Source organism: Amblyomma maculatum, chromosome 2 (assembly GCF_055883805.1).
Source record: "Amblyomma maculatum isolate TAMU_Amacu chromosome 2, ASM5588380v1, whole genome shotgun sequence".
NCBI classification, from domain to species: domain Eukaryota; kingdom Metazoa; phylum Arthropoda; class Arachnida; order Ixodida; family Ixodidae; genus Amblyomma; species Amblyomma maculatum.
In genome coordinates this window covers 138,720,162-138,744,747 of record NC_139345.1, presented here as the reverse complement: position 1 = coordinate 138,744,747, position 24,586 = coordinate 138,720,162, and the positions used below count along the sequence as shown (strand labels likewise).

The 24,586-nt window shown below is 45.8% G+C and overlaps 1 long non-coding RNA gene across 2 annotated transcripts; it reads right to left on the bottom strand.

Moving 5' to 3' along the window:
• Positions 1-1,640: 1,640 nt before the first annotated feature.
• LOC146200048 (uncharacterized) lies at positions 1,641-17,440 on the bottom strand. 2 transcript variants are annotated; one of them, XR_014704787.1, is made up of 4 exons: positions 17,335-17,440; positions 3,632-3,741; positions 3,196-3,236; positions 1,641-1,997 (listed from the first exon to the last, which is right to left on the bottom strand). It is a non-coding gene; the product is annotated as an uncharacterized LOC146200048 (long non-coding RNA). The 2 variants fall into 2 exon arrangements; XR_014704788.1 differs by lacking the exon at positions 17,335-17,440 and adding an exon at positions 4,279-4,368.
• Positions 17,441-24,586: the final 7,146 nt, after the last annotated feature.

Sequence of the window (24,586 nt, the reverse complement as noted above, 5' to 3'; positions counted from 1 at the left end):
AATTAGAGCAAAATGGCGAACTGTCGAGAACACGGCTGCAGCTTAGAACGCGTTAACGCCAACGGAAGCAATTCTTGGCTGATTGTCGATTCATAAGACCAGCAAGAAGTGCAATTTGGCATAAAGTCTGCTAAAGAAGATAGGCAAATTAGCTAAAGTCAGATTCTTCTTTTCGGCTGTTTAAAAAATTTAGAAATTTGAGCAAACATTGAAACACCGAATTTATACTACCCAAGTGGACCATACAGCATGAGAAGCCTTTTGTTGCGAATTTACAATGTTTCATCTAGTCCATATCACTATAATATAATATTGGGATGGAGCGCATTTGGCAAGCACTCGCAGATTATGACTAGCAGCTTACCGGTATCGCTCAAGAGGAAAGTATACAACAGTTGCATCTTGCCTGTACTCACCTATGGGGCTGAAACGTGGAGGCTAACCAAGAGAGTTCTACTTAAGTTGAGGACAACCCAGAGGGCTATGGAACGAAAAATGGTAGGGGTAACATTAAGAGATAGAAAGCGTGCAGAGTGGGTCAGAGAAATAACTCAAGTTACCGACATTCTAGTGGAAATTAAGAAGAAGAAATGGACATGGGCAGGACATGTGTTGCGAAGAGAGGATAACCGATGGTCGCTGAGGGTAACAAACTGGATTCCAAGGGAAGGAAAGCATAGCAGGGGGCGGCAGAACGTTAGGTGGGCGGATGAGGTTAAGAAGTTCGCAGGGGTCAAGTGGATGCAGCTAGCACAGAACCGGGTTAAGGGAGAAATATGGGAGAGGCCTTCGCCCTGCAGTGGGTATAATCAGGCTAATGATGATGATGATGATGATGATGATATCAATATTATGCAGCAACCGTTATATTCACCGGAGAAGTGATGCCTTAATGAGCGCTTAAAAGAACATAAGAACAATATTTCCAATACATTTAAAGGACATGTCGACATCCCCTGCGAAGGGGCAGAAAGTTAAAATTGGCAGCCATATTTCTGTGAAACAAAAGTGTTAAGTAGGCATCGAGATAACCTAAATCGATAAATTACTTAACCCGCGCAAATCACCTGGTCAAAAGTCGCCAGTCTCATCAGCCCTTATGTCGCGTTGTCAGCAAAATATTTAGAATTCATAACTCCAGAGAAATGATGATACTCCATAACTTGTGTGGCTTTTCACGAGCATGAATAACTTTGTATCGTCTCCATGTTTTTTTTTTGTTTGTGTGAAGCTTTATCTATATAATTTCACGTTCCAATCAATAAACATTACTTGCAAGTACACACCTGTCTGTGCGTACCTTCCGTCGTTGTCAATGTCGTGCTACTCTTCAGTCTGGCTTACAAACTCGCCTATGCATCAGTTCTGGTAAGCTGAATATTCAGCTATGTCTGAGGAGAGTGTCAATTATTCTGTAGTCTGTAGTGTAGAATCCAGGCTCCTGTATGCGTGCTCAAAGCACTCGGGTGCATACAGTAGTGCTTAAAAGTGTACGTCGTTTATTTTTTTGACCTTCTTTAAAAACCAGCAATCCATAGGAAATAAGCTTGTCTGTTAGACGAAAGAAAATCTTTAGGCAGGGTAAGAATCTTACAATATTTGTGATGTGAACATACTAGTGACGATTGGAGAGGAAAGGATAAGTTTGAAGAAATATTTTATTTATTCTCCCAAAAGTCGCAATGATGTGTTTCAGCCGTTCTTAGGGGTATTATGTTTGGGCTATGTTTCTTTTGAGAAGAACCTAGATTTTGTCTATCCTCGCCGTTTGTCCAGGTATTTCTTCACTCCATAAGCGACTGCACCACGGACAATGATTGGCCATATGTACTCGTCGGCCTCGGCACCCTCGGGCGCTTCTCCCGAAGTAAGGGCTTGTAGCACTTCAAGAACATCTTGCTGCTCTTCTTGGGTCGACTCCAAATTCTGGCCTTGGAGAATTCGGTCAACTGCCTCTAGCGTCTTCCCAGCTTTATCTAGAACGGCAGCATCAGCAGCTATAAAAAAAGAAAATAGTGTATTATCCACAACCTCATGCTTAGTGGCTTAGATGAACGAAAACAGCAGTGTTAAGTACTGATTACAAAAAGTTACTTAGCTGTAAATTAGCTCACATATACAATGCAATGTTTAACATTTGGGTCAAGCTATATAGATATGTGTTCTCTAGGAAGAAGCAACACATTTTAAATACAGGTGTATTATTCATGCGCAAACCTTATGGCGGCCATTATGCTCTGGCCATTTTCTCGTTAGCGGAAAGTTAACAGAAGAGTATGCCTGCCTCTTCCAAACTATATCTGTGGAGTGAAGTAATTAGCACGTGATGATTATTGCACCGATGTCATCTTGCCACTTTCTTACATGAAGCTCACGCATGCCATAAAGTCACGTAATAAAATGCTAGCTTCCCATCTTTTAAGCCCAATTCACAATGCCTAAGAAGGTGAAGCACAACAGATTAGCTTAAAATAAATGTTTCTAAACTATCATTTTTTAATTTTCCATCCGTGCCTCACCCACTATCCTCAGTGCTTAGTTTTGGCAAAACAATTCTATAATTTCACCACTATAGGTATTTAATATCGATTTGGCATTTCGCCACTAAGGTGTGATATCGCTGATGCGTTGTACAATATTATAAATACCTACGTTGTCGGCTAGAGACGCCTATACGATAAAATAGGCGTGAAATCACAATCTCCCCATTACGCAAATAGCCAAAAGTTACAGTTGATTACGTAGGAAGTTCAGCTGTCGTCCGCTGCATCCTCCTTTGGTGCCGACACTATGCTGGATTGGCGCGACGTCTTCACTGGTATTCTCCCAACATTTCAAAGCTCTTAAAAAGCCACCCTAACGCTTTGAATTGTATGGATGTTTTGAATATGCATTGTCGTTAGCTTACTATGTTCAACTAACTGCTACAAGTATTCATATTAAGAACTCGCTAGGCTGCAGGCAGCCAACTCAGCGCTGCTACAGGATGTTTAAATCTAGGGACAGATCTGAAATATGAAGCTGTTGCTATTATTTAGGTAGGTATGTGTTCGTTTGTTACATCTTTACATATGCTGCACAATTATAATGAATAGATGGCTTAATAATAGCTCAATCGCTGTGAGCATGATTTCTAGCTATGTTAAGTCCCTGCGCGCAAAAAGATGTGCGCCTGGAAGATCTATCTGTACGCACCTTTCGAGATGACGGGATATTGTTCCACCGGCGCAGGTGCTCTGTGCAAGAAAATAGAAAAGGTAGAGTCATGCATGTGTTTTCCTTGTATATGTACGTTCGAATAGTAAAGAAAGAGCCTACTTACACTGCGGCTCCATCTTCCATGCGCATAAAATATGAAAACGAATATGTCAATCATGAGTGCCATCATTTCACAATCAAGTGAGTCTCAACACAAAGTATGCGCAAAAAAGTGTGATTTAAAGTAAGAAATAGTATTTTAGTAAAACAGCAATATTTACGTCTAAAATAGTTATGTATTAATTACGTTTTCGCAACTACCATTTGTGCTTTCGTAGAAGCGTATGAATTGGGATTTTCACGATTTATTATTATAGAAGCATGTCTCGACACAATACATGAAATACCGTAAGCTCTCATCGAATAAACTTACAGGCAACGGCAATGAGGGAAAGAAGGGTGAGCCAAAGGCTTGTCTTCATGGTGTATCGTTGGGTTTCGCAAACGAAGGGAAGCTTTGATAGCCTAATGCCTTTCTCCACTCTGAAAAAAATAGGGTGCGATTTGAAGCAATAACATAAAGCAAATGTTTAAGAAAGTGAATGCACATCACATAAAGATGGGGGCAGTTTAGTGATTAACATGAGGTTGTGCGCGCCATGAAACAACATACAAAGTTTGTGCAGCTAATCGCTGATGCCACCTTTCGAATATTTTGTGCAACCTATCAAGGAAACAACCGCAAATTCAGAAAGTACGACAGGCTGCCTTCAAAGCTGGCATACCGTCAGCAAATTTTAGAAGAGAAACGACAATCTTCGTGATTGTGATTGCTCAGTGTTAATATGCCCGAACAAAACCAGCCAAGTGCTTCTGCCAATTTTAGCTCATGAAATTAATGCAGAAATTTACTTACATTCCTACAAAGAAACTTGAAATGACGTATAAAGGCTTTGCAGTGCCTGGTATGACAATTTGCTCAATAGTCAAAACGATCTGATTGATTCATCTTGTTCCCTTTTAATTACAGGAGTGTAATAGACAAATGGAGGAAACAAAAAAAAATGGGAGGGTGCTTACACTTGATTGGCTTTTTCCCGTCCACGAGCAGTGAATGCGTTTGGACAACCTGAATTCCCTCTTATACGACAAGGCCTGACGCCATCTTTACAAACTGCCAGCAGAGATTCGAGTGGGGTTTTCCTATCTTGCTTAGTGGCAAGAACAATAGAAATACGTATCAGCTATCGTTAAGGATATAATAGTTCAGATATGAGCTGTGTGAACGCAGACGGCAAATGGAACATATAGTTTGAAAAGGTCGCGTCTGCTCAAGAGATTGTAGTTCTTTCTTCACAATACATTTGTGTAATCTACGTGGCGGAAAGACGTCTGATCCTGAGTTGTTGTTTCAATTACTTAGATGTCGAAGCCACAGGCGTGTTCAGGTACCCAAACAATGTGTACCTTTGTTTTTTGTTCTGTTCGCTCAGTGAGACGTCTGCTACCAGAAGGGTTTACAATTACAGTGTGGTATCGCAGTCCATATTAGGAACAATACATACTAAGAAACTACTGCCACATATTTGGGGACAACCTTACCTGCAAAGCCATCTGGTTGATAAAAAGCAGTAGTTTATGTCTAAAAATATATTAGGCAATGATCATATTTCTTATATTCACTTCATTCGTAATCATCCGCATTAGCAGCGCATTACGAACATTCATCGGAAATAGTTTTCAGCCAGAGGGTGGTGCGGTTTGTTTCGTCGGGCAAAGGCGTTCAAAAGCTAGACAAAGCAGTAGGTTTACATTCCTGTCGCCGATCATTACGTCCCCCTTTCCTCGTAACGATTGCAGATATCTAATACTCTAATAATCAGAGAGAAGGAAGTTCGTAAAAGCTATACTTTTTGTATAGTTTTTACGTATAGTAGTATAGTATAGTACGGTAAATAAAATATGATCACAACATGGCTCTGCGCTCAAAGTTAACATTCGTCATCCACATTAGGGAGGGCATCCGTCATTTTTTCCGGATTTACGGGTGGGTGGTTTTGAAGTCGATCTCTCATGCAGAATTCATTTGCACTTTCTAGGGAGAGTTTCTGCCAAAACAAAAACATCCTACATGAGAGGCATAAGATGGATCATTTCAAAACAGTGGCCGCCTTATTACTGTGTTTAATGTTGGTACGGATGTGTCCAGTGCATTTAGAAGTTGCTGATTTTCTTTTGCACTCTAGGAATCAGAGGCTGGTATATGCGCGTGCTTGGTAGGCGACATGAGCTTGGGTGACTCCTGAAAAAATATGTTTGGATCTGGGGAGTCTTCCCTATGGATGTGTTAACCGGGATAAAGTCTCACCCCAAACCTGTTATTGCAATTCGATCGACAAGTATAACGTCTTAACCAAGTGGAGAACTGCGCTTCACCGTGATTTCTACCAGCAACATCTTGCACTCGAATCGCATGTTCTACCACTACGCCATCGCTGCCCAAAACACACCACTAAGCTTACCCTATGCACCCTAGTCTTCTCCTTATATCACAACCGGTTTCTGCGGAGAACATTATAAAATAGAAAGAACTGTGAACTCAGAGATATATTTAAGGCAAGTTACAATCCAGGCCCGAATAAAATCAGCAGTTCTTAGTGATTTTTTTTTAAGTTTTACTGCGATTGAACTATTTCAACTGCGCCCTTTACTATTATTACAAGGCAGGGATGTAAAGTTGTTTCGAAAAGAACTCCTGTCTCGAAACGCGGAATCTGCTCAAAGCCTAATTAATGAATACAGGAAACGCACATTGTACCGAAAGGCTCATTATGTAGACCACACTTTTACACGGCCATATTTGCTTCATAGATGGCAGGAACTACACAACTAAAACGTTAGTAATTACAATGCAAGCCTTTACTGAAATAGCAAAACAGGTTGTTGGACTAGTTGGTTCATTGCATGAAGAAAGACTAACCAGCCAAGAAGACGCACACAGGAAAAAACAGACGCAGAAAGAAAGAGGCTGGTTTCTCTTTCTTTCTGCGTCTGTTTTTTTCTGTGTGCGTCTTCTTACATGGTTAGTCTTTCTTCACAAAATATCAAGTCTCTGCAGCTTATTTTTATCATAAAAGGACAGTATCCTGCAACTCAATGGCTGCCTACCAAGATACTTTGTTGGGCGAGTTGGTACTTATTCATTAACAATATAAACAGCGCGAACACGAAGACAAAGGACAAGATAAAAGAAAGCCACAGTACACGCGCTGACTCACAACTATGCCTAAGTCCTGATTAATAATCAACGGCTGCTTACTGCGATCATTTAGTTTAAACTGATCCAGCAACCAAATGCATTGAATCAGTCACTTCTATTTTGTCTTCGATAGAAAAAGCTGTAAAAGCCTTCCACAACAGTAATTTAGCCTGCATCAACCGCGATTCATCGCCTTTTTGTCCTGCAGGTATATCTTGCTCCAATGCAAATTTCCTTTACTGTCACTTCATAACGGGCATTGGCCTACATCCTGCTGTTTTGTTCCATCCGTAACGTGACTAAAGTGACTGCGCGTAATCCGCCAGCAAAATAATCGCGAGCTACAAGGAATGTTTGAAGAGGCGAATAAAATCGTCAGGTGAAGCCTAGCAGTCTACATCGCTCTTATGCAGCTTCCCCTTTACGGCCTAACCGTAAACTTAAACCGTAAAGCTTACGCCATTGCAGCAAAAGAATACACCAGAGCTTTGAAGGAAGCAAAATTTAATTTCTTTAACACCACCCTCCCATCGTTACTTAAAACAAACCCAAAGCGCTTTTGGAATGTCGTGAAAAGCCACGATAATCAAACTAGAACCCTCACTAACGAATCAGGTGATGTAATACCAAGCAGTCATTGTGCTTCTGTACTAAACCTTGCTTTCACCCATTCATTTAGCTCCACATCCTCTAGCAGCTTTCCCCCATTCAATTCCCCTAATTTATTTCCAATGGACCCGTTCATATTTGATTCATCTGGTATACACTCGATTATTAACAATCTAAAAAGATCTTCTTCGTGCGGCATCGATGGCATTACGTCCAAATTCTTGCAGGGCACTGCAGAATATAGTTCCACTATCCTAAGCATAATTTTCACGAACTCCCTTAACAATAGCTCTTTACCGAAGGACTGGAAAACAGGCAAGGTGGTTCCTCTTCACAAGTCCGGTGACAAATATAACCCCTCCAACTGTAGACCTATTTCATTGACATCAGTTCCATGTAAAATCTTTGAACACGTCATTTTCTCACATCTCGCTAACTTCTTGGAATCAAATAATTTTTTTCATAGCAGTCAGCATGGGTTCCAAAAGTCCTTTTCTAGCGAAACTCAATTATTAACATTCCGCAATGATCTTAATACATTTCTGGACGCTGGCTTTATTACCGACTGTGTATTTCTGGATTTTTCGAAAGCATTTGAAAGAATTAACCACCACCTACTCTTAATTAAACTCGGCAGACTAAACATTGATCCTTTGGTTTTAAACTGGATTCGAGAGTTTCTTTCTAACCGCACGCAGTATGTTACCACTAATGACAGTGACTCTTCTGAGGTACCAGTCGGTTCAGGGGTACCTCAAGGATCCGTTTTTGCACCGTTGCTTTTCTTAATTTATATCAATGACCTTCCTAATCAAATCTCAAGTTCCATCTGTTTATTTGCTGACGATTGTGTCATATACCACAAGATCGAAAGCAGTAACGATGCAATAACACTCCAGCATGATCTGAATAACATTGAAAACTGGTGCGCGATCTGGCTAATGGAACTAAACACTTCAAAATGTAAAACAATGAGAATCTCTCGAAATCAGTCAACTTGCTCCACTTACGTACTTAATAATACTCCACTTGACCAGGTTAATTCATACAAATATCTTGGCGTGAATATTACTAAAAATCTCACATGGAATCAACACATTGAATACATTACATCGAAAGCTAACCGCGTTCTTGGCTACCTCAAACGTAACTTTTCTCTAGCCCCAGCACCTCTAAAAAAACAACTCTACATCACAAATGTCAGGCCTATCCTCGAATATGCATGTTCAATATGGGACCCAGGATATGCCACTCTAATAAAAATCCTTGAAAGCGTACCAAATCGTTCTGTCCGTTTTATACTTAACAATTATAATCGTACTGCTAGCGTTACTGATATGAAGATGGCGCTTAACCTTCCCCTCCTTTCTTCCCGTAGAAAACTATCACGTCTTTCCCTTTTTCCCAAAATCTACTATCATAACCAGGTACTTAAGTCACGTTTCATTACACCAGCGTCCTATATCTCCCCACGTGTGGATCGTCGTTTCAAAGTTCATGTACCTTCGCAGCGCACAGTCACCTACTCATATTCATTCCTGCCAAGGACCTGTCACGACTGCAACCACCTGCCTGCGTCTTTAGTTGCTATCACCGACACCGATCATTTTCGCAAAGCACTAACAAATATTTCAGAAAGTGAGCTTATTCCTATATGAAAACTTTTTTTTGTGTTAGGTTTTGTTCCTTACTTCCTTTTCTTTCGCATACTGTAAGCTATCTGTTTTTGTTTATCTGTTTTGTTCAGTTGCCATATTACTCATTTGTCTCTATTTTGCCGATGCAATTATGTTCTTCATCTTGTTTTTCATTTGTATAATGATGTGCAAAAGCTTCTCCCCTCTATAACGCTTCTTGTAAGCCCTGAGGGTACAAATAAATAAATAAATAAATAAACTAAATAACATATTTCTACACGGCACCAACACAGCATGTCAATGCTTGGAATTCCTGTTTACGTTGCCAATACTTCATTTGTTTCTAGGTTCAGTTAGCGAGTGGAATTGCCCACTACGGCAATTTCATCAACTAATGCCTTCTCTGGCCCACACTGATATTATCTACAGGCATGAACATATAAGTAAGCTTCACACTATTATAGGCCTACACATTTTTTTTATTTTGTCTGCATAACAATAATACGCGGTCCTTGATACCGGATGCGCGGGAGATATTACGTATCGCCTATCTTCTAGGATGCCGCAGGCGGCTGCCGCTGAATCAACAAAAGAAACGATAGGGAATGAATTAAGCATATGATATTGACTCCTGTTTTTCCACTTCGCGCAGCTTTAGTACGCAGTGAAGGGTGTCTCACTCATGTTAATTCTTCTCATACGTCAGCTGTTCATCACCGAGGCATTTTTGCTTTATCGCGCAGTAACGACTGCCAGCGGTCAGCGGCGACCGGAATGAACACCCGAGGGTTTTTCCCGAAACCTTTGGTCTAATGCTTCTCTATGTGTGGACGAGCATAGTTGGTCGCTCTTGGTAAATAGAGGAGCAGCAGACATCGATCCAAGGGCTGTTCACAAAGCAAGCGCTCTTTTCCACTGGTCCTTAGTGGTTTTTTTTATTAAGTGAAAGTGAAAGTTTATTAGATTGAACATATTTAAAAAATGCACAAAAATACAGACGAGGGTCTCATAGTCATAAGACTGCAGCGGGACCCTCGATAGATCACTACAACAAAATAAATAATAACAGCAAAGTTAGCAAAATGTTCTGATATACAAAACATGGCAAATCAGTATTTTTACACAAAAACAAAGGCACTAACACAGGAATTAGGCGAATCAGTAGTTTTACACAAAAACAAAGGCACTAACACAGGTATCAGACATAAAAATATAAAACATCAGCAAATCAACAAATATTCCATCAAGTTATTCTTAAATGTGGGCAAGGCCATATAAGTTTTCAGTGTTAAAGACAATGAGTTTCAAAATGAAATGGCTGCAAAAGATGTCATTTTTCCATAATTAGTATGAACTTTCGGGGGTAGGAAATTGTTTTTCGCTGCAAATCTTGTAGAGTTATAATTCTAAAGTAGTAACGGATTAACAAGCTGGAAATGCAAGCTACCATTCAATAACTTTAAAGAACGCGATTACAAGGTGATACTGAAAGAGCTGCTGGACTGATAAGATATGATGTTCATATAATAAGGGACGAGCGCTAGTGGAAAAAGTGCTGCAGGTGATAATGCGGATGGCCTGATTTTGTATATGCTGTGCAGACGATAAATGGCAGTTGTATTTCCCCAAACGACAATCCCGTAAGTGAGGCGACTGTGAATAAAAGCATAATACAGAGCTAAGAGAATGTAACAAGGAAAATATGGGCGCGCTTTAATGAGAGCTCGGATACCAAACATAGATTTATTTTTTTCAGATGAGTGATGTGGGCTGAGAATTTAAGTGCAGAATCAAGAATAATGCCCAGAAAGCTAGTGTTATCAGAAGCTGGAATAGTGCAAGAACGGAGGGTTAACGTAGGAGTGCAAGGAAGGATTTTCTGGCTACTTTTGAAGACTAAAAACTTTGTTTTAGTGGGGTTAATAACCAGGTGGTTATTAAGACAACATTTTGTTATGTTACTCAAAACGGTATTCAAATCAACAGTAAGATCATCAATGAACCTGTTAGATAATGACATGGTAGTATCGTCCGCGTATAAAACACAGTGAGTTGTACAAATAGAAGTCGGAAGGTCGTTGATATATAATATAAACAGTAAAGGTCCTAAAATAGATCCCTGAGGAACACCTTGGTTAATAGTTTTATCTAGAGAGGTAGTTCTATTAACATTAATTATTTGTTTGCGATCTTGTAAGTAGCTTTACTCTGAATAAGCTGTTCCGCTACCTCCTCATGTCTTTATACTTCATAAGCATGCGGGGTCCTTTTAAGTTAATAAAACGCGCCGCAACTCGACTAGCCCGCGCAGAAGGAATTTAGGCACAAAAAATGACAGAATTTTAGAAGTGAGAGTATTTATTTGCTTTTTTTTTCATTTCAATTCTTTTCTTGAGAGCTCTTCATCATTAAACGATCAAAAGGAGTAGCTGGCAATGGAATCCTAAATGCAATAAAAAAATGTATATTTATAACCTATACCTTTTATATATACCCTATATTTATAAAATATTAATAAAACGAGCAGCTCCCTGGTACTTCTTTATATATGAATGCCATCGGCAATGACTAGAAAGATTAATTACAGCTTTAAATGAAAAATGTGTGGAGAACATTTAGGAATTCTTACCAAGTGCTAATTCTAAGAAAGAGCGTGTTATTCATATTTTTGGTCTTATTTTTATGTTTATTTATTGTTCAATTATAACTTTTTCCGCTAATACCAGAAAAAAATACGAAGTAGCTCGCACGTTCACCAGAGCCGCATTGTTAAGCTTGGGCCGGCGGATCTTCGCATCCTGCGGGGGTCGTGGTGGTCTCGAATTCGGAAGCTTTGCTTCGATTCGCGCCCTATCCAAATAAACTAAACATTAGTTCAAGATCAATTATTTACCATTGGTTTGTAATATTTCTCGCATTCTGTTCCAATCAACACCCATCACACTTTATTCATTGCTCGCTAACCATAGCTAGCCTCATTTTAGCCGTGTTGTAATACTGCTCAGCTCGGACCCGGGGCACTGAGATACAAGTTCAGAGAATAGCCCTACAATTCGCCGAGCGGCACGAATTAATGGCCACTTGATAGCGCTGCAGACATCAACTCTTGTCTACTACTAACGGTCGACGAAAAAAGCTCATCTTCCTTCTGCTACCACGGATGTCAATCTACCCTAATCATTTACAACTTTTATTTTCCAACCAAAAGACGCTTTACTATTTGTATTAATGATATGCAGAACGTTAAGTACCTTCCTACCTATTCAGCCCGTCAGCAAATAACTTTCTCGCCAACCTCAATCTCACGACTGCTCCCAAAGATTAGGCTGATCTTGGAACTCCTAATTGGCAGTTAGAAAGTACTGGTTGCTCAGTAGGACGGGAAGCATATGTTACATATCTCTAACCATTCGGCCACGATGGAGAAGTAGAGCATCCGCCTCGCATGCAACCGCATTGCGGTTATTATCCCGGTTGCGCATCGTTCTCCGCTCCATAAAATAAACAAATATGGCCGGACACATTAGCTCTGAATTTGAGGGTATGACACCGTATCGTCAATCGCTTGCGACTGAGGCAGCTCTTGTGGTTATAGTTCGCATATATTTATGTTTATATGCTCTTATCATCTATTTCCATAATTTTTAAATTATTACCTCCGGCAGATTGCCACGTAGTGGTATCGAAAACGTAGTCTGCAAATGTATAGAGTTGTTCCAAAAACTATACGAATCGGCTGACTCGATAACAGCAAGAGCGTGCTCGTCAATCGTCGAAGTACTAAGGCCGGCTCACCAATTAAATATACCGTTAACGCTCAATATAAAAGCGGAATAAAAACATCCAGCTAAATACGCGACCGAGGATTAACATAACCTGTTACTTCGTACAAACACACTCATGTGGCTGGAATCCTTCGGCATCCATCTGGCGCGCGTCTCCCCCGACCAATATAAGCTAAAGCCGCGTCTCACGACAACCATAAACAACGAAGAGTGCGCAGTGAATACCTACGTCACAATCATAGGGATAAGGCCGCGTGCCTCCGGCTGTCGGAAGCAACAAGGAAAAAATTTCAAATAATTGCTCCATTATTTATCAGCACAGAGTCTCAAACTAAATATGAAGTAAGACATGATGTTAGGCTACTCGGTTCATGGTTATAACAAAACAGAACTGCGCGAAGGAGACGGGACAAGAAGGCACGAATACACTCACACAAAGCGCAAATATGAAGTACCACCCAACCTACATATAGAGCTCAGCATTAACAAAGCCCTGCGGACGTGCTTAAATGCTTCAAGAAAGCTTACTTTCTCATTTCAACAATGTACGGGAAGGTTAGATCACCATCTCAGTCACCTATCTAAACGCACAAGCCTACGCACAAGCCACCTGACACGTCCCTTGACGTCGCCCAACACGTTAAAGTGAATACGTTTTCCCACGTACCACTTGCACCTACCGCGTTTTAGAGCCATGCTCATGAATTTGCGCTCATAATGCCAGCAACGCCGACGATGATAAACACCGGATTTTTCTTTAGAAAGCGCCTGTAGTGTCCCCTTTCTAGTGTGTGCATGTGCTGCGCTGAATAGCCAGTTATTATGGATTTCTCCAGAATGGGGTTTTCAATTCCATACTGTTCAGGAATTTCAACACCGTTGACAAGTCTGGGGTGCATTATATCACGGCGAGTAAGGCGACAGCGCGAATCATCACCAACACAGAGCTTTATGATTCTGGGGGCATAAGAGGCCATCCTTTCCTGTTTTGCCAACAAACTAAAACGGACTTCATCTTCGGCATCTGTGGCCCATCTGACAACGGTAGCGCTCGGAACTATGACGCAGTGGAGGCTGCTATAAATATGATTTCTTTATCATATGGCTAGTTTAGGACAGCAAAACAGCTCACAGCAATTTTGTCTTGGCGGCGTCATCTTGCGGGTTTAAGTTGCGAAAAACCGCCGTGTTGTTATGTGCAACACATCCAAGGAATCCAAGTGTTGTGCTCATTGACATTTCGTAGATGACGCATTGAAATTTTCTGCTCATTGAATGCATCTGACTGGAGAAAAAAACTTTTCAGCAGTAGTCAAGTAATTTGGTCAGAAAGGAGCGGAACATACCTATATGCACCTGGTTGTGTCGGCTGGGGACTACAAGCCTGATTACAACTAGTTTTTAACAGTAATTTGATAGGTGCGGTGGTGTACGCCTAGCCACGATGACGTTGAAGCAAACTATGCAGGGAAGGTCTGCCTCTGCTTTTTATCCTAGGCTGATTTCTAGAAACTGGCTACCGTAACTATTCAGACTCTGAAAGCAAGCAAATATAGTAATTTCATGGCATTTTTCGGAGGAATGTTAATCGCCCTACTTTTGTTTGGCCCAGCAGTCATGAATATATAGAGAGGAAACGGTGAAGCCTCCCTGTGCTATCCGATGTCATAGTATGTAAAAGAACCCCGGGCGGTCAAACATCCCGAGTCCTCCCCTACGGCGTCTCTCATAGCCAGACTTGCTATGAGACAGCTTTGAGACGTTAAACCAGATAACACCAAAGTAACCCAAATAAACTCTGTTTACTGCTGCAGCCTCTGCTGCCTGCAGTTTGCACAACTATACTTGGATTCATTCTATAATTCTATCAGAATCTCTTTTCCATTTCGGATCCATTTAGTGAACCTTATGGGGTAAGGTTTGTTGGGTAACAAACCTGCAGCGTTGAAGCGTCATAGCATTAGCTATTAGGAGATCAATTTCAGCGTTGGCTGCATGACTTAGCCAGCGGGTTCCCAGTCCGTACGAAGAGTGGGGTTGACTGTCGTTGGCGGTAGGACTTTCTATCCTGGAATATCTGAGACTGGCAGCTAGGTGCAGTCAACTGTTGCTACTGTCATACTTACAACCAGTCAGATGAAACAGAAAATGTACAATTTATCGTTATGGAATAGCGAAATTATGAAATAATGTCCCATAATGACCTAAGCTAAAAAGTTGCTTTTATGAACAACTATCTTTTCGCCCATTTGTTCCGCAAAATTACTTGATTTTAAGGACTGGCTGTTCTTCTCATGACCCAATTTAGATTTATTACTAGTGTAAGGGTACGTTCAATCTCACGTCGGTGTTCCGGTCGAATGTTCAACTAGCATGTCAGTCTCTTGCGTCGTCTTCTTTTTCTGACGTCTTCTCTGTTAGCACGCGCCTTTCGACATACGCTCGTCTTCTTTACGACAGTCATCGAGCATTGGCGCGACACTACAATTATCCCCGGGATAAAAAGGAGGCATCCTGCCGACTCATGGTGTCGACACAACAGGCGTGTCATAACAGGGATGGAGGCGGCCAACGTGCGCAGTTTCACGCCCGCGTATGCACATATCCGGTGTCGGTGCAAGCGGTTCTATAACGTAGTTCACCGGAGAGGTCTGGAAAATAACCCGATATGGACAGTGGAATTAGGAAGAAAGTTTGGTAGAGAGACCGGAGGGGGTGATAGGACCCAAAGCCACACTAGTTAGTCAGCGGTTTATGAAGGAGCTGGACAAGTTGGTGCGCGAAGGAAGTGCTGGTTACCTTGGTTCTGAGTGTGTAAATGCTCGGGCCAACTGGCGACATTCTTCTGCATATGTTGCCGCTTGTGAGACTGTAGTCCATTCGGAGGTGTCAGGGCGATAAGGGAGTACCGTGTCCATAGTTGAGGTGGGTTCACGGGCGTAGAGAAGGAAAAAGGGGGAGAAGCCGGTCGTAATTTGTATGGCAGTATTTTAAGCGTACGTGACGAACGGGAGAAGCCGGTCCCAGCTTCAGTGGTCGGAGGCGACATGCATGGCTAGCATGTCAATTAAGGTGTGGTTAAAACGTTCCGTCATGCCATTTGTCTGCGGATGGCAAGCTGAGGTAGAACGGTGGACAATGCGGCACAGCTTAAGAAGGGCTTCAATGGTCTCGGAAAGAAAAACACGGCCACAGTCACTGAGCAATTCGTTAGGTGAACCATGGCACAGAACGAGATGGTGCAGGACGAAAGAAGCAATGTGTGGCGCCGACGCAGAAGCTAAACAAGATGTTTCTGCGTAGCGGGTAAGGTAGTCGATAGCAACGATGACCCAACGGTTACCAGCAGGAGTGACTAGCAGTGGTCCGTAAAAAGTTAATACCCATACAGTCGAATGGCCGGCTGGGGCAGGACAAGGGCGGCATCGGAACAGTGGAGTGGCGTAGAGGGTTTTTGTGACGTTGGCATTCCTGGCTTGCGTGGACGTAATGATGCACGAAGCGGTACATACCCCGCCATTAATATCGGAGGTGAAGACGAGTGTAAGTTTTCAACTCTCCGGCGTGGGCACACTGAGGATCGGTGTGAAAAGCGGCGCATATTTCTGAACGTAGGTGCCGAGGATTGACAAGGAGCCACTTGCGTCCGTCGGAAAGGTAATTTCGGCGGTAGAGAATGCCGTCGCGGATGGCAAAATGACGAGCTTGGCGGCGAAGCGTTTGAGAAGCTGGGCGCAGCGAAGGTTTAGATAGAAGCTTGACGCCGATAAGCGTTGCAAGGGTCTTGCCTTTGTTCATTTGGCATGTCGTCAATTTATAGGGAACATGAGTCATCTGTGCTGATAGCTGTCGAGTCAGAGCCGCATTGAAGAGGTGACCTAGAGAGGGCGTCGGAATCACAATACTTACGCCCAGAACGGTAGGTGACCTGAATGTCGTACTGTTGTAAGCAGAGCGCCCAATGAGCAAGATGGCCGCATGGGTCTTTAAGGGTGGACAACCAGTAGAGTTCATGATGGTAAGTGACCACAAAGATATGGGCTGAACTTCCCAATGGCATAAATGACAGCCAAGCACTCATTTTCAATTACAGAATAATTTTTTCGGCCCTTGTTAAGGTGCGGTGGCATAATCAACAACGTACTTTCGGTACCCAGGCTTTCGTTGTGCAAGAAAAGTGCCCATACCTACACCGCTGGCATCAGTGTGAAGTTCGGTAGATGCTGCAGGGTCAAAACGGCGGAGAATTGGAGGCGACACTAGAAGGCACTGAAGCGTCGAAAAAGCCTCATCATAGTCGGACGTCCAAGACGAACGAATTGCGCCACCTGCAAGGAGCTCAATCAGCGGCGAGAGGATCGAAGCAAAATTGCGGACGAAGCGACGAAAATACGAGCCCAGTCCGATAAAATTATGCAGTTCATTTAGAGAAGTTGGGCTTGGAAACTCAGCTACTTCAAGGAGTTTCACAGGATTGGGATGAACACCGTCTTTCAAAACAACGTGGCCCAATATAGGAAGGTGGCGAGCCCCGAAGCAGCACTTTTTCAAATTTAGTTGCAGGCCGGCGTGAGTCAAACATTTCGGCACATGGTCCAGATGGTCCAAATGTGACGTAAAATCTTCAAATAACGAATACATCGTCCAGATAACAAAGACTGTCATGCAGTTTGAGTCCACGCGGAACTGTGTCCATTATGCCCTGCCAGCGGTTTAGCGGTTTTTGGGCGATTGTCAGCTGTCATGGGTACCTGCCAGTAGCCAAAGCGCAGGTCCAGAGATGAAAAGAATTCGGCACCTTGAAGGCAATCGAGAGCGTCAGCAATAAGTGGAAAGGGGTACACACCATGTCGCGTTATCTTGTGCAGTCGCCAGTACTCAACCCAGAATCGGACTGAGCCATCCTTTTTCCTCACGAGAACAACTGGAGAAGCCAAGGATTGTGCGAAGGCTGGATGACGCCACGCTGAAGCATGCCAATAACGTGCTCGGTGATAACTTGACGTTCTGCAGCCGATAAGCGATAAGGGCGCTGGCGTACCGGGGCGTGCGTACCGGTGTCGATGCAGTGAGTGACAACGGACGTGCGCCCCAGAGGTGTCTGAGGAAAGTCGAATGAGGAACGGAAGCGCCGAAGCAAGCTGACGAGCTGGTCGCGTTGATGTGCTGAAAGGCTGGCATAAGACAGCCAGAAAAGGCTGAAGTGGAGTTTTCGTCGTGTACATTAGCAGACAAGTGAATAGTAACGAGTTAAGTGGGGATGAGTCTTCCAAGACGTCATATCACAGCGTCATCAAAAGACTCGATATGATCAAGACGTTCACCACGAAGAAGCATTGACGGACAAGGCAACGGGTTAGAGACGTACATGGAGCTCTAGCCAACATAGAAGGTCAGAAGGGCGAAAGACAGGACTAAGCAATGGCGACGATTAGCGGCATAAGTCGGGGTGAAAGGAACAGTCAAATCGGAAAAGCAGGCGCAGGAAACGGGCACAAGGATGGTAGAGCCGGCGGGGATGTCAATATCTTCGGCAACTGTTATCTTATCGACGTGGCGCGGTGTGTCGAGCGAGGCGGCAAGTGAAAGCGGAGACAATTCGATGCTGTCTCGGGCACAATCAATAATCGCATGATGATTGGTGAGAAAGTCGCAGACCAAAATCAGTTCGTGAGAGCAGTGAAACAGCACAAGTAATTCGGCGACGTACACAACTCCCTGAATGACAATTCGAGCTGTGCACTACGAGCAGTTGAAAGCGATGTGAGCTGGCAGTTGGGAGAAAAAATTTCGCAACAGGCGTCGTAAAAGGTTGGCACATAAAATACACAGCAACGCCACCGTCCACAAGCGCCAAAACTGCGACGCCATCAACAAAAACTTCTCTAACGTTGGCGGGGGAAGACGGAGGACTTGCACAATATGCAGAAAACGCAGTTCTTGCCTCCGGAATTGCGGCTATTAGTTTTCCTCCAGGCCAGCAGGAGGGCGATCGCGCCGCGGCTAGAGGCAACGACTGCGGGGCGACGGTGATCGGCGGGAGGAGTGGGAGGAGCGGTGAGGGGAAAGTGAGTCCGCAGAGGTGCCAACTTCGACAGGAGGTGGGGACAGTACATAGTCGGGACTATGCCGGACGACGTGACAAGGAACACCACATGAATAACAGATTGGGTGGTATCGGAGTTCCGCCATAGATTGTTGACCTGACGTTGAGGAGGCAGATACAGGAGGGGCGGAGGTGGTGGCGGTGGTAACGCCGCAGCATATGGCAGGGCACTATGGTCTGGCGGTGACAGCGGCGTACGTTAGAGGGGTTGTCACTGGCGTAAGTTGAGAGCTTGGCGATAAAACTTCTGCAATTTGCTCCTAGATGATGCGTCGAAGTGCAGGATATAGCGATGGGGTGGTTTCTACAGAAGCAGGAAGGAGCGACAGTTGGCGAGCAACTTCCGCCCGTATAAAAGGCCTTGACCTCGTGAAGGAGGGAAGGAGGGCGGTTCAGAAGCGAGCCTGCATGCTGTCTGAGGCGGGAATAACTGATCGTTGAAGACAGAATGTCAAATAGAAGCTCGTTGCCTCTTGATCAATTCGTAAGTCTGACACAGTTTGTGGGATTCGGGCTTGCTGCGGCTGCCCTTTGCGCGGCCGCCGCCCGCTTCCCGGTTGTTCTCCTCGTTCCCTTTCTCCCGCCTGAGGCGGCGGAGAGGGGCTCGGACGACTTGTCACTGTCGTTCGGGCCACAGCTCCGCCCTGGCGTCCCAGTGGCTGTTCTCATTGGCGCCTTTTGGCGGGAACACGGCACCGCTTCGACAGCCGCGCTCGCGCGACTGTCCGAGCGGAGCTCAGCGAGAGACCCCTCCGAGACATCGCAAGGTGCGTACGCTACTGTTCTTGTCTGCCGGCCTTTGTCCGCGCAGACCAGTGTGTACTCGAGTTCGTCTGCTCCGGGTCGTACCTGAAAGCGAAGCTCGAGCCTGTCGATCGTGATCCAAAGATCCGCGACAGGCGTACCTTGCGGTGGTTGCCCACTCTCTCTCTAAGGAACCCTCTGGTCACTGCGAGAGAGAGATCACAGCACGCCATTGCGTGCTTGCGGCGCGCACTTCGTGCACGCAGGGGAGCCTTGCTCCTCGCGAGCTCCCTTGACACAGTGACTTAGTATGTGTGTGTGTGTGTGCGTTTTGTATATATGTGTATGTGTGTGCCGCTGGAGGATGGCGTTTCAATAAACGTTTCCTTTGTGAACTTGGAGGTTTGTGTCCTTGCAGCGGAGTGCTCCCCTCCCTGTGGAGGTTGAGTGCGCGCTGCGGTGTTTCAATGTGCGCGTGGTGACGGCTGATCGGGGCTTCGGCTCGCGCGACGCTCGAACCCGCGGTGGTTGGTGGCCTATGTCCACGTACAAAACCACAACTGGCGCCCAACGTGAATTGTCCCTGGCTCCATGAGTCGTTGGACAGCACATCAGCCGAGCCGGTCGCCTTGACGATCAAGCTCATGCGCCATGCCTGCCGCCCCCTGCGCGGTACTCGGCGAAGGCACTGAAACACGCTACATGGTTATTCGGACCACCCTGCGGTGCGACCGTTGACCATATGCCTCCGCTGTTTCAGCTTTACGCCGTTGCGGAAGCAATGTGCGAGACGCCGCTGCTGCTGGCATCTCCGCACAACAGCACCCGTACCCCGCTTGCAGTCATTTCTGTTCGGGGAACGGCGAGGCGCCGGCCGGGCTCCCTCTGGAAACCGCGCCGACAGGGCGCTCAGTTGGCTGATGCGGGTCCGTGAACTTGCGAGCCGGCTGGCGCGCCGTTCTCTCCTGGTACAGCATTTCGACTTTCCGGTGCAGTATCTACAGAGGAGAAAGAACGTGGTAGCTGACGCACTATCCCGTGCCCCACTCGCCCGCGGCGGCGTCTTTACGCCGGCGGGCTAAGGGGGCGAAACAGCGGACGAGCCGCAGATCGGCACGGAGGGGACGCCCGCAGACGGGTTCCCCATTCCGCTATCCGGGTAAGCAGCGCTTCGCAAAGCAGGCGAGGGTGAAAGCTCTTTGTGAGCGCATCTGAGACGCCGATGACAGCGGAAGTTTTGCTGCGAACCTGCGGGGGGACGAAACCAGGCTCTCCTTTGGGATGACTGGGATCGTTTTCAGCCATGAAGAGCTACGACGGTCCAGCAAAATCACCCGTTTTGTCGCGATGTCAGCGACGGTCTCTGGGAGACAGAGCGCCGTTACGCTGCTTGTATTGCAGCGGGCGCAGCGCCGTTACGCTACTTGTATTGAGCGGGCGCAGGGGGGCACGAGCCAGCGTGTGTCGCGGAGTGCCCCGGGGATTCATATTTGCTGGGCCACGACGGGCTCGCGCTGAAATACATAGCCACGGATGATGAGTCCATGAACCATTTGAAGTGGCTATTCCCCAATGTCTGAGCGGCGCTCTGTTGCGTTTCTCTCACGACAAACCATTGGCTGGTCATCTGAGTGGCTCCAAGGTTTCAAGAAACTGAGTCAATCGGTGACTGCAGCCCGGCATGAAGCGCGACATTTTCCGCTGTTGCCGTTCCTGCCATTTCTGTCAAATGGAGAATTCGAGGGGTGGCAAGCCACCGGGCATGACGGAGCCAACTGACAGTGTGCGTCCGTGGCAGATGGCCACCTGCGATTTCATGGGGCATTTCCCCAGTAACAAGCAGGGGCTCATTGCTGGAGAATCCCCCTATTGGGAAAGCCAGCCGTGCCTAGATTGCAGACCTGAAGGCCTATGCGTAACGGTCTGACAAGCTTGCGCTGTGGCCCATTGTCACCACAGGCAAGCGCCAAGGCACACCCGATGCGGTGGAACGCAGCCGTGCCCCGCACCGGTACAAGGTGAGGCGACGTTCACCTGTGTGATTGATGCCGGACGGCGGGCCTTTTCCGCAACCGAAGGCATACCGCTTCACCGAGCGAGCTTGCTCGTTCAACCCTACTCGGAAGCAAGGTTGGTCTCCCCCTTTTCTGGCTCGCTCAGTTCCAGCCTGTGTCCTTTATTATTCTTTTTTTGTTTTGTGTGCCTCTGTTCCCATTTTTCGCTTTCTTCTGTTTCCATTCTTGCTTCTTATCTTGTAAATATTGTACAGTGAGTGCCTTCTTTTGTACATAGCATCATCTCTCCTCTTTCTTCTTGAAATTGCGAGGGTGGCTCATTAGGCAGCCCCGACGCGCGGCTTTTTCGGTGTGTGTGGAAATGAAGTTGGGGCCGTTTGGGGACGGGGAGCATGGACAATGCCCCTTTCACCCAAGGCCGCCGCGATTGCGGAGGTGCTCGGGACAGGTTCGCCGCTGAAGGTCGGCATCACCCTTGTTTGGTGTGTGAGTGGCTGTGCGTGTGCGTGCCTGGGCGTGGAGGCGACGACGTCGCGCCATGTGTGCTTACCGGCGTGTGCGGAGCGCGGTGGAAAGGAAGCCCCGCCCGGTCTTCCCATGAGCGCCTTGGATCGCCACGGAGTCACGGACTTTCCACACTCGGGGCCCCTTCGGCGTGTTCGCTGTCCCTGCACCTAACCTGTACCACCACCGACCGAGATCGTTTGCAGCCAAAGATGAACGTTGGCCACCCAGAAGTCAACGAGCTGTGAGTCACCGCAGGCTCCCTGAGCTGCACCGACTAACTTTGGAACTTCTGTACATAGTTGTGTTTGTACATAGTTGTTCTGTACATAGTTGTGTTCTGTACATGATTGTGTTCTGTACATAGTCGTTGTTACTTAGCCTCCGGAACTTTGTACATTATTCTTCATGTCATCTTGTTCATTTTTTTTTGTGCGCCTTGCTAACAATTCATTGTTCTTGTCTCAACTAAACTACTGTTTCCTTGTATGGGGTAAAACTACACAAACAAATTTAAATCGATTATATGTACTTCAGAAAAAGGCGGTCCGCCATATAGCTGGAGCAGACTACTATACTCATACCATACCGCTTTTCAAGAACTTTAGAATAATGCCAGTGACCCATCTCTATTCATACAACTTAGCCGTTCGCTACAAACAGCACATTGCTACCTCTGAATCTGCACTACTTTCCATCGCCAATTTAAGAGCACTTGCACGAACATACCCTTCACGTTCTACAGATACTTGGATTGTGCCTTTTGCGAGAACAACATTTGGCCAGCAAATGCTCGCATATCTTTTGCCCTCTCTCTTAAATGATCTTCTCCAAAGTAAAGTTGATATTGAAAAGGTTAATAAGAGAACAATACATTTATTTTTTATGTCACAGATGTAAATATGATTTGCTGTTTTCTTTCATTCTTTTGTTTTTTCTGGATTTCATGCTGCATTCATTTTGATGGTATTCATTGGCCCTGTTGATATTTCATGTTGTGCAGTTATATTAAGCTTTTCCGCAGACTGAATTATGTGGAAAAGGAAGATGTTTGTAACTCTTGTTTAAAACTACAATCTGAATTTTGGATGCACCGATATTGTAATTACTAACCCCTCGCTGTTGCCATGTATTGGGGCCCGAGCGCCGTCAAGTGAATTAACGTTCACTTTTTGTCTCGGGTCCCTCATTTCTTTTTGAAATGAAAATAAACTTCAAACTTCAATGTTTGTCTTTCTTGAGTGTCTGTCTTTTCGAGGTCTTTTTGGCTGGAGCAGAAGCGTAGTTGACTTGTTGCGTGAGGATAGCATTCTTTTCTTCATGCTGGGGACCTGCCGCTTGCTTTCACTGATGGGTAGGGGGGCAATTAAGGAGAGGAGGATGTGGGATTCGGGCTTGCTGCGGCTGCCCTTTGCGCGGCCGCCGCCCGCTTCCCAGTTGTTCTCCTCGTTCCCTTTCTCCCGCCTGAGGCGGCGGAGAGGGGCTCGGACTACTTGTCACTGTCCTTCGGGCCCCAGCTCCGCCCTGGCGCCCCAGTGGCTATTCTCATTGGCCCCTTTTGGCGGGAACACGGCACCGCTTCGACAGCCGCGCTCGCGCGACTGTCCGAGCGGAGCTCAGGGAGAGACCCCTCCGAGACATCGCAAGGTGCGTACGCTACTATTCTTGTCTGCGGGCCTTTGTCCGCGCAGACCAATGTGTACTCGAGTTCGTCTGCTCCGGGTCGTACCTGAGAGCGAAGCTCGAGCCTGTCGATCGTGATCGATCCGCGACAGGCGTACCTTGCGGTGGTTGCCCACTCTCTCTCTAAGGAACCCTCTGGTCACTGCGAGAGAGAGATCACAGCACGCCCTTGCGTGCTTGCGGCGCGCACTCCATGTCACTTTGTGCACGCAGGGGAGCCTTGCTCCTCGCGCACTCCCTTGACACGGTGACTTAGTATGTGTGTGTGTGCGTTTTGTACATATGTGTATGTGTGTGCGTGTGTGTATGTGTGTGCCGCTGGAGGATGGCGTTTCAATAAACGTCTCCTTTGTGAACTTGGAGGTTTGTGTCCTTGCAGCGAAGTGCTCTCCTCCCTGTGGAGGTTGAGTGCGCGCTGCAGTGTTTCAGTGTGCGCGTGGTGACGGCTGATCGGGGCTTCGGCTCGCGCGACGCTCGAACCCGCGGTGGTTGGTGGCCTATGACCACGTAGAAACCACAAGTTTAACCAGTTCGACGACTGTTTGCGGGTTTCTGGCCGTCAACATTTGAAAGGCATCGTCGACGATTCTCTATAGGATCTTGGTGATCTTGTCAGCTTCGGACATAGAAGGATTAACACGTTTACAAAGGTCCAAAATGTCCTTTATGTAGCTGGCGAATGTTTCCTCAGGATGCCAAGCGCGGGCTTCGAGGCGTTGTTCGGCGCTCAGTTTACGCTCGGCGGGCGCCCGAACACCTCTGAAAAGCTCGTTGTGAAGGCCGGACAGGTGGGCAGGTCGGGTTTGTGGTTGTGAAACCATAGATTGGCTAGATCTGTCAGGTAAAAGAGGACGTTGGCTAACTTGGTGCTATCATCGCACTTGCTGAGGCGCTTACGCGTTCGTATGAGGTTAGTGAATTATCCACATCCTGGTCATCTGCGCCTGAAGAAGCTGAGGTTACGCTGGCGAAGCACATAATGGTAAGCGGAGCGGTGGGAGCAGTCGAGCATTGAGTAGTGGTGTGGCTTGTTACCTCAGGCAGAA